The sequence below is a fragment of the Pinus tabuliformis genome, chromosome 3_2 (assembly GCF_031772625.1).
Source record: "Pinus tabuliformis cultivar Carrire ecotype Pingquan chromosome 3_2, CPIR1, whole genome shotgun sequence".
Lineage (NCBI taxonomy): Eukaryota > Viridiplantae > Streptophyta > Pinopsida > Pinales > Pinaceae > Pinus > Pinus tabuliformis.
Genome location: NC_142302.1, coordinates 140,120,306 through 140,138,457, shown reverse-complemented (window position 1 = coordinate 140,138,457; position 18,152 = coordinate 140,120,306). Strand labels below are relative to the sequence as shown.

Sequence of the window (18,152 nt, the reverse complement as noted above, 5' to 3'; positions counted from 1 at the left end):
GACGAGCTTCGGAAAAAGATTGTACATGCGAGGAAGAAACATTTTCTAGATGACCTCGCATCTCCTGCATTCATCAGAGAAAGGGTGATCATGACAGACACAAGGAAGAATCCAGGTGCCATTGCCGCAGCCAAATTGGCCTTCGCAGGTGCTACAAAGTCAAACACGGACTATTTGTTGGCCAAGAACAAATAGTTGGCAAAGAACTTGCAGGGTGCAGGCAAGAGGTTGAACAAATCCGAGCAGAGTTACAGAACGTAGCTCCTGCACAGGGCTATCTGGAAGAATTGAAGGCAGCGATACTCGATGAAGTATCGACACTGGGAGAGACCATGTGGAGTCTTTATGAGGAGCTTGTTACCATGCATGAGGCAGCTGTCCACCTACATGGGTTGCAGCAAAAATGTAAAGATTATGTTAAAACTCTCAAGGTTGTTCAATCAACTATTGTTGTCGTACCTGAATGGTCAATGCAATACAAAGGGGCAATGCTTGAATTGGGAAATAAAACAAGGCAAGAGGCAGAGTTAGAGAAGGCAAAGGTTCAAATGCTCATCCAGAATAACAAACATCTCTCCTCATTCATTGCCAACACTCAGGCCTCTTATGCACGATTGTACAACAGCGTGGACTTCTTAGTGAAATCACACAGGATCCCATCAATCGGCTCACTCATGAAGATCAGGTGCAGGAATCAAGTCAGGTAGGAGATTGAAGAATACTTGGAACATTTGAGAAATGTAGACATCAAGGAAGATCTTGAAGTAAACAGATAGAATATGCACAAGTACATTGGTGGCCTTGTCCAAATCAACACAATGTTGCTCCTGCTCAAGAAGGAAACACAAACCAGTGCCAAGTCAGTGTACCTGAATGTCATGGAGGCTAGAGTCCGCTTCTAGCCTGACACCATCGCACAGTTTGGGGATGTCATTGCACAATACAAAGCTTGGCACTGTCACGTAACCGAGAAACATCAAGTGGAAGTTGTTGAGCTAAAGTTTCCCCAAACTCAAGCTTAATTGTTTTGTCTTATTACGTTGTCTAGTTGACTCTACCCAATTTTGTCTTATATGGGAATGAGTGTACTATAATATTCTTTTGTAATTAATTTGTAAGTGGAATTCCAAGTGTCAATATTGGAATATGAAGAATCGTGATGTAATGAATGTAAAGAGTTGTTTTGTAAATAAGTTCCAGAGTCATGAAGGAAATCCAAGAGTCACAAGAGGAAGTGAATAGTCACCCCTTCTGTTATAAGTAGACCCTCATTACTCATGTAAAGGGCTTTTGGAAGCAAAGCTTTTGGCTAGGCATAGGCTTAGAATTAGGAGCTTGGGAGTTTGTGAGAGCCTTGGCTTCTCTGTAGCATAGAGGGAGTATCTTTATTTAGAGGAGCAGGTGTTGACTTCATTTTCCACTATTGGGGCTAATGGTCCATCAATGCTATATGTATGATTGGAACTTTCACTTAATAAAAGCTCAGAGCCAACACGTTTTCATGCATATGTTGTGAATATAATAGGACTATTCTTGTTATGTTTGCAATGTATGTTATTTAACTTACGCTTATGCTTATGAACTATTTTGTTTGCATTGGTACGAATCTTGTTGAATGTGTGTTGTTGTATTCTTCCATCATTGTTAACTTGTGAACTATTTCGCAAATTAGCTTGTGATGTCTTTATGCTTGTGTGTTCCTTCCAAGTTGCGTATTATTACAGGCTTCTAAGGGACTCACTCATTTTTCCTTCGTGTGTTAGAACCTTCATGCATTACACTTGACTTTCCGCAGAGTCACACACTTGTTCCCACCAAAGTCACCATACACCATGCTATGTGTTATTGTAGCCAAGGCCAATTATTAAAACCCACTGCATCGGCAATCGGGCCATATTCCAAATGGAACCCTACACCAAACAGTGTGAAGTCTAATTGGGATTTCATATCAGGGAGATCCCCTCAATGTTGGCGGGTCCAGCACCGTCAACAGGTCCCTATCCACGTTTCCCGACTCATTGGCCAGATGAGAGGTACTTCCCATGAGTCCTGAACTACATGGGTGGAATGTATGCTGGGGCATCCACAGGAGAAGATGAACCACTCATCCTGCTCATATGCCATAGGAGAAGGTGAACCACTCATCCTGCTCATATGCCATAGGAGAAGGTGAACCACTCATCCTATGTATAATATATATATCATCAATCGTAAGGGAAGGTGAACCACTCACCCTACACACATGTCAACAATCATGAGGTATCATAGGGGAAAGTGAACCACTCACCCTACACACATGTCAACCATCATGGGGTATCATAGGGGAAGGTGAACCACTCACCCTGTACACAGCGCACCTATAGGGGAAGGTCAACCACTCACCCCATGGTCGCTCATAGCTCCAAGAAGTACCCCAAGCCCCCAAAAGCTCCCAGAGCTCAATGTCCAACTCAAGCGAGACCCTCACAAGAGGGTCCTTCCACGACTCCAAGTCTCTCTCGAAAGGCTAAGAATTTGACCTTCCCGAAGGGCTTCGTGAGGATCTCAGCAACCTGTTCATCGCTCCTAATGTGTTGGAACTTAGAGCCTTATTGCTCCTCATTGTACCATATCTCAAATAAAGTGGTACCTGATATGAATGTGCTTGGAGTGGTCGTGGAACACAGAATTCTTTGAAAGGCAAATCCCACTTTGGTTGTCGCAACAGATCACGGTGGTATCTAGCACATGCTCAAATAGCTCACTGAAGAGCTTCCTCAACCAAATAGCTTCACAAGAGGCCATACTAGCTGCAATGTATCTGGCCTCGGCGGTGCTTAAAGCAACCGATTTCTGCTTCCTGCTCATCCATGAAATCAAAGCAAACCCCAAGGAGAAGCAACATCTTGACGTGCTCTTTCGATCCACCACACTGCCAACCCAGTTAGCATCATTATATCCATGTAGCCTCAAATTCCTAGAAGTGTATCTCAGACCATAATTGATTGTGCCATGAAGATATCTCAAGAGATTCTTAGCAACAATCCAATTTATGTGATGAGTCTCAACCATAAATTGAGTCCACATATTCACAACAAAACATATGTTCGATCGAGAGTTTACCAAGAACATCAGGACCCCCACAAGTTGTCGATACTCGGAAGGGTTTGCCAATTCGAGCCCAGCATTACTTCCACATAGCTTCTTGAAGTTGAGTTCCAACGGAGTAGACATAGATTTGCAATCCACCATCCCACATCTCTCTAGTAGATTCACAATGTATTTTCCTTGAGAAAGGAAAATCTCGCCTAGATTTTTCTAGACCTCCAGGCCTAGGAAATAGTGCATCAATTAGGTCCTTCATCTCAAACTCGGAAGTCAACCCCCTCTTGCATTGATAAATGAGAGGGTTCGCACTAGTGAAAAAGAGATCATCAAAATAAAGGACCAAAATGAGAGGCATGTCCTTTTCAACCTTGAAGTATAGGTTTGGATCAGCATAACTCCTCGCATATTCCAACTTCATAAGATAATTGTCAATCCTCTCATACCAAGCCCTAGGGTCTTGCTTCAAGCCATAGAGGGCTTCCTTCAACCTGCATACGTGTGTCCTTTGATCTTGTACTTCAACCCCTAAGGTTGTTCCAAGTAGACTTCCTCCTTAAGCGAGCTATGCAAGAAAGCTGTCTTGACGTCCATTTGCTGTAGGCTCCATCATTGAGTGGCAACTAGAGCAATAATAGATCGGATAGTGGTATATCGGGCAACCGGTTGAAATATCTTGTCATAGTCCACTCCTTCCTTTTGAGAGATGCCTCGAGCAACGAACCAGGCCTTATATTTTTCAGCACTCCCATCAACTCCATGTTTAATTTTGTAAAGCCATTTAGAAGTGACCATAGATTTTTCCTTGGGTCTAGGCACCACGTCCCATGTTGAGAAATCTAAGGGCTTGAGATGTTAATGATTTCTCTATTATGATAACTGCTTGTGAAGTAATTTCAAGCTTTAAATAATTCAAAACCATGAACTTTTATATGTTAGTGATTATTAACTTCATCAACCACATACCATGCATAATAAACAAAAGAACAGTAACACAAGATATAGGCAGCAACCAGGGCAAAACCTCTCCAAAGCTGAGAAGAAAACCCATGGTAATTCTTCTTATAGTTTCTTCTCTTGACAAAATTTCCAAGACCAATACAAAGACCCTTGAGACCAAGTGACTCCAAGATCAAGGCTAGAATCCCTTCTTACTATTGTTCTCTTCACTTGCTGCAATACGAATCAAATCTACTACTACACATGGATGATCTGGCTAACTTCTCCCTTCTCTTCCTCCTCCAAGCTTTCCCTTACTCAAGATAGTCCACTAGCCTAGAGAATCTTCTTTAACGTTGTCCTTAAACAATATGATCTGTCCTTTTGAGATGACTATTCAGAAACCCTAACTGTAGGTCTGAAACTGATACCTTTCTTCACACGTGAGTGATTTCTTGGCCTAGAAATCTTCTCCTTCCTTTGCTAGGCTAGTAGCATTCTTCTAGGCATCCAACCGAATTCTTTAGACTTCACATTAGCCTTAATCATGAGATTTTCATGGACTGCAACTCAGTCCTTATTATGCATAGCACCTTCGCACATATGGAGGTTTTGGGGCTCTCCTAGCCCTCCCAAGCCTTCGCTTTACCAGCCAGTCTTCCTAGCATAAATCTTCCTTCAAAATAGACCCAAAACCGAAATGCTTCCTTGGAGATGAGAGTAGATTGAACGATGCCCTAACTTCGCATGTGTGAAGACTTCTGCAGCTATGGAAAGGCTACTCTGTGGTCATGAACAGACTCCTGTTGTGGCTACGTTTCCCCGCTCTCTTGGACAAACTTCTTTGCTTGGAATGAGACCCAATAGACTTTGTCATATAGGAGATGAACCCACGTCAAGTTTGTGCATCCGAATTGGTATGAGAGTAGGCCTATTTATAGTGTATGAGGCCTTCTTATCAAGCCGACGTGATCTGTTCCTTAGCCAACTTGAAGCCGACATGATCATCTATTATAAATATAATATATATGCCGAAAATATATTATTTCTTTTGCATTCGTTTGGAGGGATCATTTCGTAGCTCTTTTGATCTTGCCTTTGAAGGAGTTTTGCCACAGGATTCTAACCTTGATCTTGGAGTCATACTTGTACATTTCAAGTGTAAACATTAATGACACAACCTATCACCTAGAGCTCATAATGAGAGCTACAAAGATAAATACATTTTGATCATGAAACCCATGATTCAAGTTTACACAATATTTTGCTAGATACTATTTACATCATTGACTTGTGTCATTATGAAGACCGAACCTAGTTACACTTTCTTCAACACTCCCTCTTAACTAGGGAGGTATTCATACATACATGATCATTGGACAATTTTTCAAGTTCACAGAAGAATTCTTATGAGAAGATCGGATTTGCAATCCATCTAATATAGCATCATTTCAACCAACATTGTTTCCATATAGCAAGGCCTTGACTAACAACTCTATCTCTTACTTAGATCTAAGCACACAATGTTGGCAAGACCAATGACTGATAGACACACATCATCATTGTCTCTCTTAGGGTCATACCCACCCAGGTCTTCTCCGAGTATGCCCTACTAGGACTATTCTCATCTTGGGTTCCCAGCCCTCAAGAATATTGGTCGTCTTGCCCACTCTTGTCTTGGATGCCCTACCACATCCTAAGAGTGTCGGATGCCAAATGATTACACAATCCTCCATTCTTTCTTCCAAACTAAAGACAAAATGTCATGTCTAACTCTCCCTCTTAACTAGGGATGAGTTCCAAGTTTCTCTTTACTCAGAGACATGCTCAAGTTCTTTTGCTCATAGGAACTTCCCAGAGCTCCCTCTTACCCAGGGACTCTATCATCAGTGCTTTATAGGGTCTTCCAGTTGACTGACGATTCAAGACTTCGATGTCATCAATTTCTTCACATGTAGGGTTCAGCCATCCATCACTTTCCTCCGTCATATCATTCCTTCTTTTCTCGGAAAGTATCCTCCTTGGATTTATATCCGGGGCTTCCTTCATAGGGCCATTTGTCTTTCCTTCGACAGTGATTACTATCAATCACAAGGTACATAGTTGTGACATCCTTTACAGCTCTTCTTACCATGGCCCTACACACATACCCAGACTTAACCAAAAAGTCAAAAACCAAAAAATAAATCACATATTACCTTTTTGGTGATGGCCTTTTCTAGTGACATCTCCTGGTAGATATCAACATCCTACATACGTGTTGACACATCTTCGTAGATATCTATAGTCAAGGGTCTTTAACTTTTCAATCTTCTATCCAAGTCTTCGTATCTTTCTGAGAGATTTCCTCATCAAATCTTCTCCGGTTATTGATTGCTTCAATCATGGTTGCATATCTCACGATCTCTTACACCTTTCATTCTCAGCGGCTTCCAATCAGAGTTTCTTAATTGTAGTCAACTACCTCATACTCCATATGAGGACATATTGTGTTGATTTCATTTTTAAACCTTTCAGAGGAGGTGACCTTGATCACACTTGATCCATGCTACCTGCAACCATGTGACATGATATTATAATGTCAAACAAAATATACATACCTCATTTGTCTTGAATCATATCATGATTCTTGCAGCTGATTTCTTGAGGGATCTTTGACCTGCAGTGTAGTTGATAAGTACCATTGACCTGGATTCTTTACAGAGGATATTTGCTTGTAGAAATTCTTCAAAGATTCGAAGAACCAAGATGTTCTCATCCTAGAATTTCCTACACATAAACAATTTCATTTCTACCTAGAATCCTTACATAAAGAAATACAATGTACATTAATCATAACCATTAACAGTATTTCCAGAGGATTCAACATATCCTCATTCATCAATAGTTCATCCATGGATGTTACCAAATCCATAATCAGTTCATTCTCTAAAAGAATTATTTAAACAACATATAAGAATGTCCATGATTCACAACATGCTACGCTATCTAAGACCTATGAAAGAAAAACAGGAGGTGATCTTTTAATCATAGTCAAGATCCTCAGGCTCCTACTTCTTCGGCTTCTTTTCATTGTATTTTGTTTCTTGAGCGACATGAGCTGCTTCATACTTCCTCTTGCCATTCTTCTTTCGCTCGGGACAATCTCTTCGGTAGTGTCCATATTCGGGACATTCAAAGCATTGGATCTTTGACATGTCTTTCTTGGGATGTTGTTGGTGACTAGATCTTTCAAACTTTCTGAACTTCCCTTTTCTTTTAAACCTGGCAACAAATGCTTGCTCTTTGGATCCAACTGCAATATCTTCCTTGGCCTTTAATCATGCTTCTTCCACTTTCAATATTGCCCATAGATCATTGAGTGAGGATGCCTCCTTCTTGGCCCATATGCTTCTTGTAAGGTTTCCCCACTCCTCAATTAATGCAGTCAGCACTATCATAGTCATCTCTTGATCAGACATGATTTCTCCTCGTTCTTCAACTGATCTTTTATTTCAGAAACCCTCATGAAATATGAAGTTATACCTTCTTCTTTGTTGATCTTCATTTTGTATAATTCGTTCCTCAGAGAGATCCCTTCTCCTGCGGTGCTGATGGAGAATAAATCTATCAGTTTGTCATAGATCTCTTTGGTTGTTTCAAGCTTGGCTACATAAGGAATCAAAGAGTCCTTGATAGATTCTATGAGCATCTTTTGAGCTCTCACTTCGTTCTTGTTATGCTTAGCTAGTTATTGAATATCAGAAGGACCAACAATTTTCTTTTGTACATAGTCAATAACTTCTTGTTCTTTCAAAGTGAGATCAGTCCTCTTCTTCCAAGCAAGGAAGTTGGCAACCCCAACTAACTTATTGCTTTCCTTGCAAGAAGACATCCTTTTCAAGATTAGATTTGCTCAAATCAATAAGATACTTACTTGATGTAGTGATCCTTGAAGTTTGACTGTAGATGGCTGCCTTGAAGGAGCTTGAGGAAGCTTGACTACACTTGACTGCTAGGGAACCTGAGATCTGCTTGCCTTATCCTTGAGGATCTGTTGTTTAACTGAAGTAAGAGGATTATAGATCCCTCACTTTGATAGATCTTGGAGTTTCAAAATGTGGATCTGAATTTTGAATCTTGCTTTACCTTCAACTTCAGTTGCCTTACCTCTTCCTGAATGTTTTATATCAGCCCTTTCTTGATTTGCTACCAACCCTCTGATACCATGTTGAGAAATCTAAGGGCTTGAGATGTTAATGATTTCTCTATTATGATAACTGCTTGTGAAGTAATTTCAAGCTTTAAATAATTCAAAACCATGAACTTTTATATGTTAGTGATTATTAACTTCATCAACCAGCTACCATGCATAATAAACAAAAGAACAGTAACACAAGATATAGGCAGCAACCAGGGAAAAACCTCTCCAAACCTGAGAGGAAAACCCACGGTAATTCTTCTTATAGTTTCTTCTCTTGACAAAATTTCCAAGACCAATACAAAGACCCTTGAGACCAAGTGACTCCAAGATCAAGGCTAGAATCCCTTCTTACTGTTGTTCTCTTCACTTGCTGCAATACGGATCAGATCTGCTACTACACATGGATGATCTGGCTACCTTCTCCCTTCTCTTCCTCCTCCAAGCTTTCCCTTACTCAAGATAGTCCACTAGCCTAGAGAATCTTCTTTAACGCTACCCTTAAACAAGATGATTTGTCCTTATGAGATCACTGTTCAGAAACCCTAACTGTAGGTTTGAAACTGATACCTTTCTTCAAGTGTGAGTGATTTCTTGGCCTAGAAATCTTCTCCTTCCTTCGCTAGGCTAGTAGCATTCTTCTAGGCATCCAACCGAATTCTTTAGACTTCATGTTAGCCTTAATCATGAGGTTTTCATGGACTGCAACTCAGTCCTAATTATGCACAGCACCTTCACATGTATGGAGGGTTTGGGGCTCTCCTAGCCCTCCCAAGCCTTCACTTTACCAGCCAGACTTCCTCGCATAAATCTTCCTTCAAAACAGACCCAAAACCAAAATGTTTCCTTGGAGATGAGAGCAGATTGAACGATGCCCTAACTTCGAGTGTGTGACAGACTTCTGCGGCTATGGAAAGGCTCCTCTGTGGTCATGAACAAACTTGTACTGCGGCTATGTTTCCTCGCTCTCTTGGACAGACTTCTTCACTTGGAATGAGACCCAATAGACTTCGTGATATAGGAGATGAACCCACGTCAAGTTTGTGCATCCGAATTGGTATGAGAGGAGGCCTATTTATAGTGTATGAGGCCTTCTTATCAAGCCGACGTGATTTGTTCCTTAGCCGACATGATCATCTATTATAAATATAATATATATGCCGAAAATATATTATTTCTTTCACATTCGTTTGGAGGGATCATTTCGTAGCTCTTTTGATCTTGCCTTTGAAGGAGTTTTCCACACGATTCTAACCTTGATCTTGGAGTCATACTTGTACATTTCAAGTGTAGACATTAATGACACAACCTATCACCTAGAGCTCATAATGAGAGCTACAAAGATAAATGCATTTTGATCATGAAATCCATGATTCAAGTTTACACAATGTTTTGCTAGACACTATTTACATCATTGACTTGTGTCATTATGAAGACCGAACCTAGTTACACTTTCTTCATCATCCCAGACATCATTCTTCATGATCGATTCGTATTCCTCATTCATCGCATCCTTCCATACATGGTTCTTTACAGCTTCTTCGAACGTGCATGGTTCATCTTGAACAATAGTACTCATAGCAACCAAATATCCTTGGTACCTATTCGTCTTCTTAGTTTCACAAAATGCCCCTCTTGGAGCAGTATGTCATTTAGCATCTTCAAGAGTATTTTTAAGCCATAGAGGTCGTTTCCTTTAGGTAGAGGGATCACCAGGAGGTGGATCAATAGGATCCATCGAACCATCAACATCGGGCATAGGTTCATCGTGTTTTTCTGCAGCATCATCATTGTCCTTCCTTGGAATGGGGAGATCTTTGGCTTTCTTAAGGGATAGTATCTTCATTAAAGGTGACATCATGACTTACTTCCACATCTCTTTGACCAAGTACATAGATTTAATATGCTTTCAAATTTTCACTGTAGCCAATGAATATACCCTTCTTCCCAAAAGCTTCCAACTTGTTCCTTTTCTCTTTAGGCACATGAAAATACATGAGACAACCAAATATTCTAAAATGAGAAACATCAGGTTTCTTACCAGAGAAGACCTCCTCAGGTGTCTTCAAATCCAATGCTTGATGCAGGCTCCTATTTTGAACATACACAGCAGTGTTGGCAGCTTCTCCCCATAAGAACTTCAGTAGACCTTGATCATGGAACATGACACAAGTGGCTTCCATGATTGTTCAACTCTTCCTTTCAGCAACTCCATTTTGCTCAAGAGTGTATGGAACAGTCGTCTCCCTCCTAATGTCATCCTCTCTGCAAAAGTCATTGAATTCATTTGATTCATATTCGATTCCATTGTCGGTCCTCAATATCTTGATCTTCTTCCTTGTTTGATTTTCCACCAATGCTTTGAAAGAACAGAACCATTTGAACACTTCATCCTTCTTTAAGAAATAGATCCATGTTTTGTGTGAGAAGTCATCCACAAAGATTGCATAATATAGGTATCCTCCCAATGATGTTATGGGCAACATACCAGACAGGTCAGAGTGGACCAATTGGAGAATATCGATGGTCTTGCTTTCACTAGAAGGGAATGGTCCCTTTGTAAGTTTCCTAGTTGCACAACCCTAACAAACACCTTTGTGGTTCATATTGAACTCGAGCATACCTATGACCATCTTCCTTACCCCAAGTAAGGCTTTGTAATGTAAGTGGGCGAACCTTCGGTGCCATAGCTCAGATTGAAGAGAAGTATCACTGGCCAAAGCTCCCAAAGGACTTCCTCCAACTTGATAGAGACCATCAACCCTAAATCCAAGAGTAAATGCATCTTTAGGGTTTCTTTGCCAAATACGTACCTTTCCATCAATGAATGCTACCTTGAAGCCTTTATCTTCCATCATAGAACTAGACACCAAGTTCTTCAAATTGGGCACATACAACACTTTTTGTAGATGAATGGTTTGACCTTGATTTAAGTGAAGTGACAGTACCTATCCCTTTCACGAGGTAGATGGCATTATCTCCAAGAATGATCTTCAAATTAGTCTTCTTTTCAACCAAATTTGAGAGGGCCTCCTTATACCCAGTGAAGTGCCTTGAGGCTCCACTATCAATCAACCAATGATCCCAAGTATCTAGAGGAGAGGCAGTAGATAGAGCAAAAATAAGATAGAATTCATCTTGTTTTTCTACAACATTACTTTGATCATACCTGGTATTTCTCGTCTTTTGGGAGGTTGACCGTTTCCATTTCGAGCAGTGAGAGCATTCCTCTTTCCTTTGTTGTTGAACTTGTTGTTCCTTTGATTGCCACTGCCTTTGAAATTGTTGTTGTTGTTGTCGTCATCCCTTGGAGTATTCTTCTTTTGAGGGCACTCTCTAGCATAGTGGTCGAACCTATTGCAATTGTAGCACCTTCCTTTTCTTCCTTCTTTGAATCCCTTGTTGAATCTTTGACACTGTCTCCTTGGACCAGCATTATTTTTCCTCTTTGCATGGGCAGAGAAAACAATAGGTTCATTTCCATTTGAGGGCTTGTCTCTCTCCATCATCCTAGTCTCCTCTTGAGTGCTTCTAGTCAATAACTCATCAAAACCAGGTATCCTGTCATTGTTGAGAATGGTGGTGACAAATAAATCCCATGGGCTTGGAACACCTCCAAGAGCAATGAGTGAGAGCTCTCTGTCATAAATAACTTCTCCAATAGATAGCAAGTCATTCTTGACTTGCGTTATTCTCATGAAGTAGGATTGAATAGACTCCCCTTTATCCATCTTGATATCCTTCAACTTGTTTTTGAGAAAGAGGATTTGATTTGCATTGTTCACTTTGAACATCCCAACCAACTTATCATACATCTCCTTAGATGTTCCTAAATCAGAAATATAGGCAACCAAATGCTTTTGAATGGAGTCAATGATAATTTTCTTAGCTTTGACCTCACCTTTCTTATACTTCGTCTTAGCAGCAGTCAGTGCATTTGGAGGCTCCACCACTTTTCCCTGCACATAGTCCATTGCATCATGCTCTTCCAAAGTCAAGTCCAAAGTCATTTTCCATGCATGATAGTCAGATTTGTCATTGAGCTTGTCCTTGGTCTTGAAGTAAGATGTAGAAGCCATGGAGACTTGTCCAATAGTCTTGTCCAACAGATCTCTCTTAGTGATTGTTTTTCTCTCTCTTTCTTGGGCTTTGTCTTCACCTAGGCTCTGATACCATGTTAATTTTAGTTAATAATGGTATGTTCTATGCTTAACACAATTAATTCAATGTCCTTTATGAGCCCAATGAAAATTTCCAATTAATTGCAATCACATTAACCATAAATCACATTGATAGTAATTGTACATAGAACATGAATAATAAAATGAAGAACACAATCCAAGACAAGAAGACACTAGCTTTGGTGGATGCCAGGGAAAAACCCCAATATGGGAAAACCCTTTGATCAATTCTTCTTATTATTATATCAAATGTTCAGCAGAGAGAGAGAGTACAAAAATTCAAAATTGACTTGCCAAATCAAAGTCAAAACAGCCCTGTCAAATTTGCAGTCAACTGTAGTCAAATTCAACCCTAACCAGAAAGTCAAAGACAGTCAATGCAGCAACAAAACATCCCCTTTGAAGCTCGGACAAAGGCAGTCAAACTCTGCTTAAACAAGTGGTCAAAGTCAGCCCAAAACAGTCCCAAAGTCAGCGGTCAAACTTGGTCAAATTTTTCCCTGGAAAATTGTAGTCGACCACAATTTATCTCTGCAGTCAATGTGCTCAGATCACCTCGGTTTCTGTGCCAAATGGTGAAGCCTGCCCAAACAGAAAACTATCCAAAAGATTGAACTCAAATTCTGCCTGGAAAGTCAAAGTCAACATTGGTCAACGTTCGTGAAACTACGGGAGAATTCCAAAATTTTCGGCCCTATAATCTGTGCCTAGAAAATTCGTCCTCCTTGCCACACGTGTGAGAGAAAAGGTATGCCCAATAGTTGTACGAACCAATGAGAGAAGGAGAGAGAAGAATGTGTGAGTGAATGAGGTGCCAAATGAGGTTGGAGGTCACTTATATTTATACAAGTCATTGAGGGTGAAATGACATGTCCATTGGGCTTCATGAGCCTACATGATAATGTGGTTGACCTTGACAATTTGCACATGTGTAGGCTTGACTTCAAAAACATATTTTGCCTTGTCCAAATTTGATGATCTTTAGGTCGATTTTGGCCCTCTCGAAAAGAGAAATTCAATGCTATCATCATCTCCATCAAATGAGTTGTCCAAAGTGGAATTTGGCTCTAGTTGCCAATTTTAACAAAGTTAGAGCATTCCACATGTGACTCATGTCCAACCATGTACCCTTCAACCCTTTCCACAATCAGTTGACTTGAGTTCCTTGCCATTTATTGCTCTTCTTCAAATTTTGCAGTCTCATATGCTTCTCTATCTCTTTTAACTTTACATCTATGATCTGGTGTCCATGCTTACTGACATTGAAACAGATTTTCTCTCTTCTCATTTGATTTCCACTTTTCTTTGGGAATTGTGGACACTACTTTTGCTTTGGCTCCTCATCTTTTCCAAATCTAGATGCCCCAAAAAATATCCTCATGGAATTTCTTCTGGCGAGAGGGTCAGCACTGATGGTTGCAAACTACCTTAGCGACTCATCCAACCTTTGTTGGCCTTTGGCCAAGTCACTCCAAATCCTTGATGGATCATCCATGAGCCAATAAACTTGCATATTTTCAAGTTCCTCTCAAGATCTTATATTCAGCTTACATGGCTTGACATTAATACAAATACATGGTAGAACGCAAAATCTGTAGCAGCTTACAAGACTCTATCCTCTTAGTTGTATCTTGAATAATACATCAGTGCATACATACATGACACATGACTTTGACATACAAAATCTTATTGACAAATTCACATACCAAAGACAACTCTGTCAAACCCTCTTATTGTCAACTTCACTGGCAATACATAATAATGTTTTGACTCAATAAAAAACACAGCAATAGACTTTGCTTACACGACCATCTGACCTCTCACATCATGTAATATCCCTTATCAGGAATATACCCCAAACTCAAGCAAACTCCAACCAGAGATGGACTGGGAGGGCATTTACCAGATATGTCGCCTCTAAAAAGAGGACGAGATCCGGAGGCTACCTGGCCCTTTCCAGACTCTATCTAAAAGTATAAGAGAAACACCCAAGTGGTATAATAGCCAAGAATGCTCAAAGAGATACAAATAACAATGATGCAACGTATAACAATAAAACCATAAGCAGATACTCAAGAAATGCAGAGAGAATGCTAAGCCATTTTATTATATTGAGTAATAGAATGAGTACAGGAGGTGATCAGGAAGATGGCACCTCGACTTGCACAAGGCAAGTGAAGAAATACACTCAGAATAGCAAAGGAATGGCCCCTCTCTGAACTGCGTCCCAGCTGTTGGAGAATTGTTGTGCTGCTGCTGCTAGAAATCAAATGAGGATTTGGGGCTGCTCCCCTCCTCGGAAATGGTTGAAACTCTGGAATCGGGCTCTACTCAAGAAACCCAGAAAAGCCCAGAAAGCGTTTCTGGAATGGTCGACCCCCGAAAATCACCCCCTTGGGGTTCTGCGCAGTCTCTCAGTGCTTTGCGCTGCCACTGAATGAAACCCTCCAGAAATATGCCTAAAACCTCTGCCAAAAACTCTCCAGATGCAAGGGTTGATCCCCTGCTCTATCTCTCAGCACAAATCCTACTGCAAACCCTCAAACCAGAACTGCGTCCCTCTCTCAGTGCTGCGCAGTCCTCCAGAACTGCGTCCCTCTCTCAGTGCTACGCAATCCTCCAAAATGCTGATGAAACTGCTGCTGAAATGCTGATGAATCTACTGCTGAAATGCCAATGGAATGTAGAAATTTCTCATTTCCCACCCCGGTTTTCAGTTTCTCCTTATTTCTCCCATATAGTTAAATGCCCTTTCCCATAACCATACATTTAACAAGCTAAAAATAAATAAATTTGCTGAAAACACAAATTCTGGAAATTTTACAGAATGCTGGAAATTGCAGAAATAAAAATCAGCAGTAATAAACAGCCATTAAAACACATTTAAACACTGAGATTTTTGGTCAATGTGACCCTGGAAAAACCCCCTACAACTCTTGGGAAAAACCAGTTTGAGAGCTCTTCTTTATTTCTGGAAAATGACTTTTTACAGTAAGAGAAATGTTCAGCAAAAAAATCAGCAAACAGACTTTTACAACTTATCTCAGCCTTGCTGATACTCCGCTGCTGTTACACCGCTATTGATACTCCGCTGCTGTTACACCGCTGCTGTTACACCGCTGCTGATACTGCGCAGCTGTTACACCGCCCAGAAATCTCCCTTGCTCTCTTGCTCTCCTTCTCTCAATCTGCTCATGAAAGAATTGAATCGAATGTGATCTTTTCCTCTTTTTCCTCCCTTAATATAACTCCGAATGACTTTTGGGTGATCTCTAAATCCAATGGCTGAAATAGATTTAGATCAATGGCTGAGATTAAATGCTCATTTAAATCTCACTTTTTATTTTTTAATTCACCCCACTTTAATAAAGACCCACTTAGTCATTTATTTCCAAAGTCACTTTTAAATTAGATTTAACTTTATAAAATTATAAAGTCACTTTAGGAGAAAAATTAAATTCTTTTGGACACTTTTCCCTAGGCCAAATATCAAAGCCTAAGGGAACCACCTGTCCTCCGGTACCAAATTTCAACACTCCCTCTTACCGAGGAAGGTGTTCCTCACCACACCCATCTTGTCTCTGAAGTAGACATGCTTGCCCCGTGGTAAGGCTTTGGTAAGAATATCTGCAACCTGCTCATCAGTGGAAATATACTCAAGCTTCACAGCTCCCTTCTGAACATAGTCTCTGATGAAATGATATCTGATCCCGATATGCTTTGACCTGTCATGAAATACTGGATTCTCCGTGAGTTTAATGCAACTCTGATTATCACAGTAAATCACTGAAGGTCTCAACGGCTAACCAAATAAGCCAAACAACATCTTGCGAAGCCAGATAGTCTCACAACTAGCTAGACTGGCTGCCATGTACTCTGCTTCCGCTGAACTCAGTGCTACTGACTGCTGCTTCCGGCTGAACCATGACACTACTGCTGAACCCAACCCAAAACAGCACCCTGAAGTGCTCTTCCTATCAGAAGCACAACCTGCCCAATCAGAATCAGTGTATCCTGCCAATCTCACTCCATCTCCCTGCCTGTAGTCCAAACCATAATCCACTGTCCCCTGCAAGTACCGCAAAATCTGTTTTGCAGCCACCCAGTGAACCTTCCAGTGATCTTTGGCCTAGGGAAAAGTGTCCAAATGAATTTAATTTTTCTCCTAAAGTGACTTTATAATTTTATAAAGTTAAATCTAATTTAAAAGTGACTTTAAGTGATAAAGTTACTAAGTCTAATTTTAAAGTGACTTTTATAAAGTCAATGAAAAATTAGAAAGGAAAAGTGACTTTGGAAATAAATGACTAAGTGGGTCTTTATTAAAGTGGGGTGAATTAAAAAATAAAAAGTGAGATTTAAATGAGCATTTAATCTCAGCCATTGATCTAAATCTATTTCAGTCATTGGATTTAGAGATCACCCAAAAGTCACTTGGATCACCCAAAAGTCACTTGGAGTTATATTAAGGGAGGAAAAAGAGGAAAAGATCACATTCGATTCAATTTTTTCATGAGCAGATTGAGAGAAGGAGAGCAAGGGAGATTTTTGGGCGGTGTAACAGCTGCGGAGTATCAGTAGCGGTGTATCAGCAGCGGTGTAACAGCAGCGGAGTATCAGCAGCGGTGTAACAGCAGCGGTGTAACAGCAGCGGAGTATCAGCAAGGCTGAGTTTCAACAAGGCTGAGATAAGTTGTAAAAGTCTGTTTGCTGATTTTTTTTGTTGAACATTTCTCTTACTGTAAAAAGGCATTTTCCAGAAATAAAGAAGAGCTCTCAAACTGGTTTTCCCCAAGAGTTGTAGGGGGTTTTTCCAGGGTCACATTGACCAAAAATCTCAGTGTTTAAATGTGTTTTAATGGCTGTTTATTACTGCTGATTTTTATTTCTGCAATTTCCAACATTCTGTAAAATTTCCAGAATTTGTGTTTTCAGCAAATTTATTTTTTTCAGCTTGTTAAATGTATGGTTATGGGAAAGGGCATTTAACTATATGGGAGAAATAAGGAGAAACTGAAAACCAGGGTGGGAAATGAGAAATTTCTACTCGAAGTCCCCTGGGGCTAAGGGTGAGATCTCCAAACAGAGACACTCAATGCACTAAACAGTGCTGCAGACTAGCTAAACAGCCATCGTGCTCTAAGTCGAAATGACTATCACAAATGCTCATATCTGAATGATCCAAATGAGGGGGTTCCTCTCTCTTTTATAGCCCTTGCCTCTCTCAATCCCAAGGCTCACCTCCTCCTGCGTGATTCCCCTCTTGCCATGTGTTTTTTCCTTCTTGCGCAGTTCCTCCATGTGTCTGCGTGGGCTCCATTTCTATGTCCCCCTTTGGCCCCCTTGGCTCCCACTTTAAGTCACAACGTTGTGCTACTAGGAAGTGACCTTTTTTTTATTCTAAAAGTGAGTTATGTCCCCCTTCCTCACTTTTTTATTTACGAATAACTATAGAAGGCAAAAATTGAACAAAATCGAATATTCCAATTAGCCATGGCTAATTAGGAATATTACAGTATCCCTCGGCAAAATGTTGCTTGTCCTCAAGCAACTGAAGTGATGGATGTTGTAGGATCTTCTCGCTCTCCCAAGTGGCATCCTCATCCGGCAAATTCTTCCACCTCACCAAGAATTCCCAGACTGTCTTGCTCCACAGCTGCCTCTCCCTGGTATCAATGATAGCCTCCGGCTACAATACCAAATTCCCCTCGTCAACCATGGGTGGTAGCTCATCTGTCACTGTCACCTGCTGCCCCAATGCCTTTTTC

General features: G+C 40.6%; 1 protein-coding gene across 2 annotated transcripts in view; it reads right to left on the bottom strand.

Moving 5' to 3' along the window:
- The window catches only part of LOC149180212 (5-formyltetrahydrofolate cyclo-ligase-like protein COG0212), a 123,680-nt gene that overhangs the window by 42,178 nt on the left and 63,350 nt on the right, over positions 1-18,152 (bottom strand). The window lies entirely within an intron of this gene.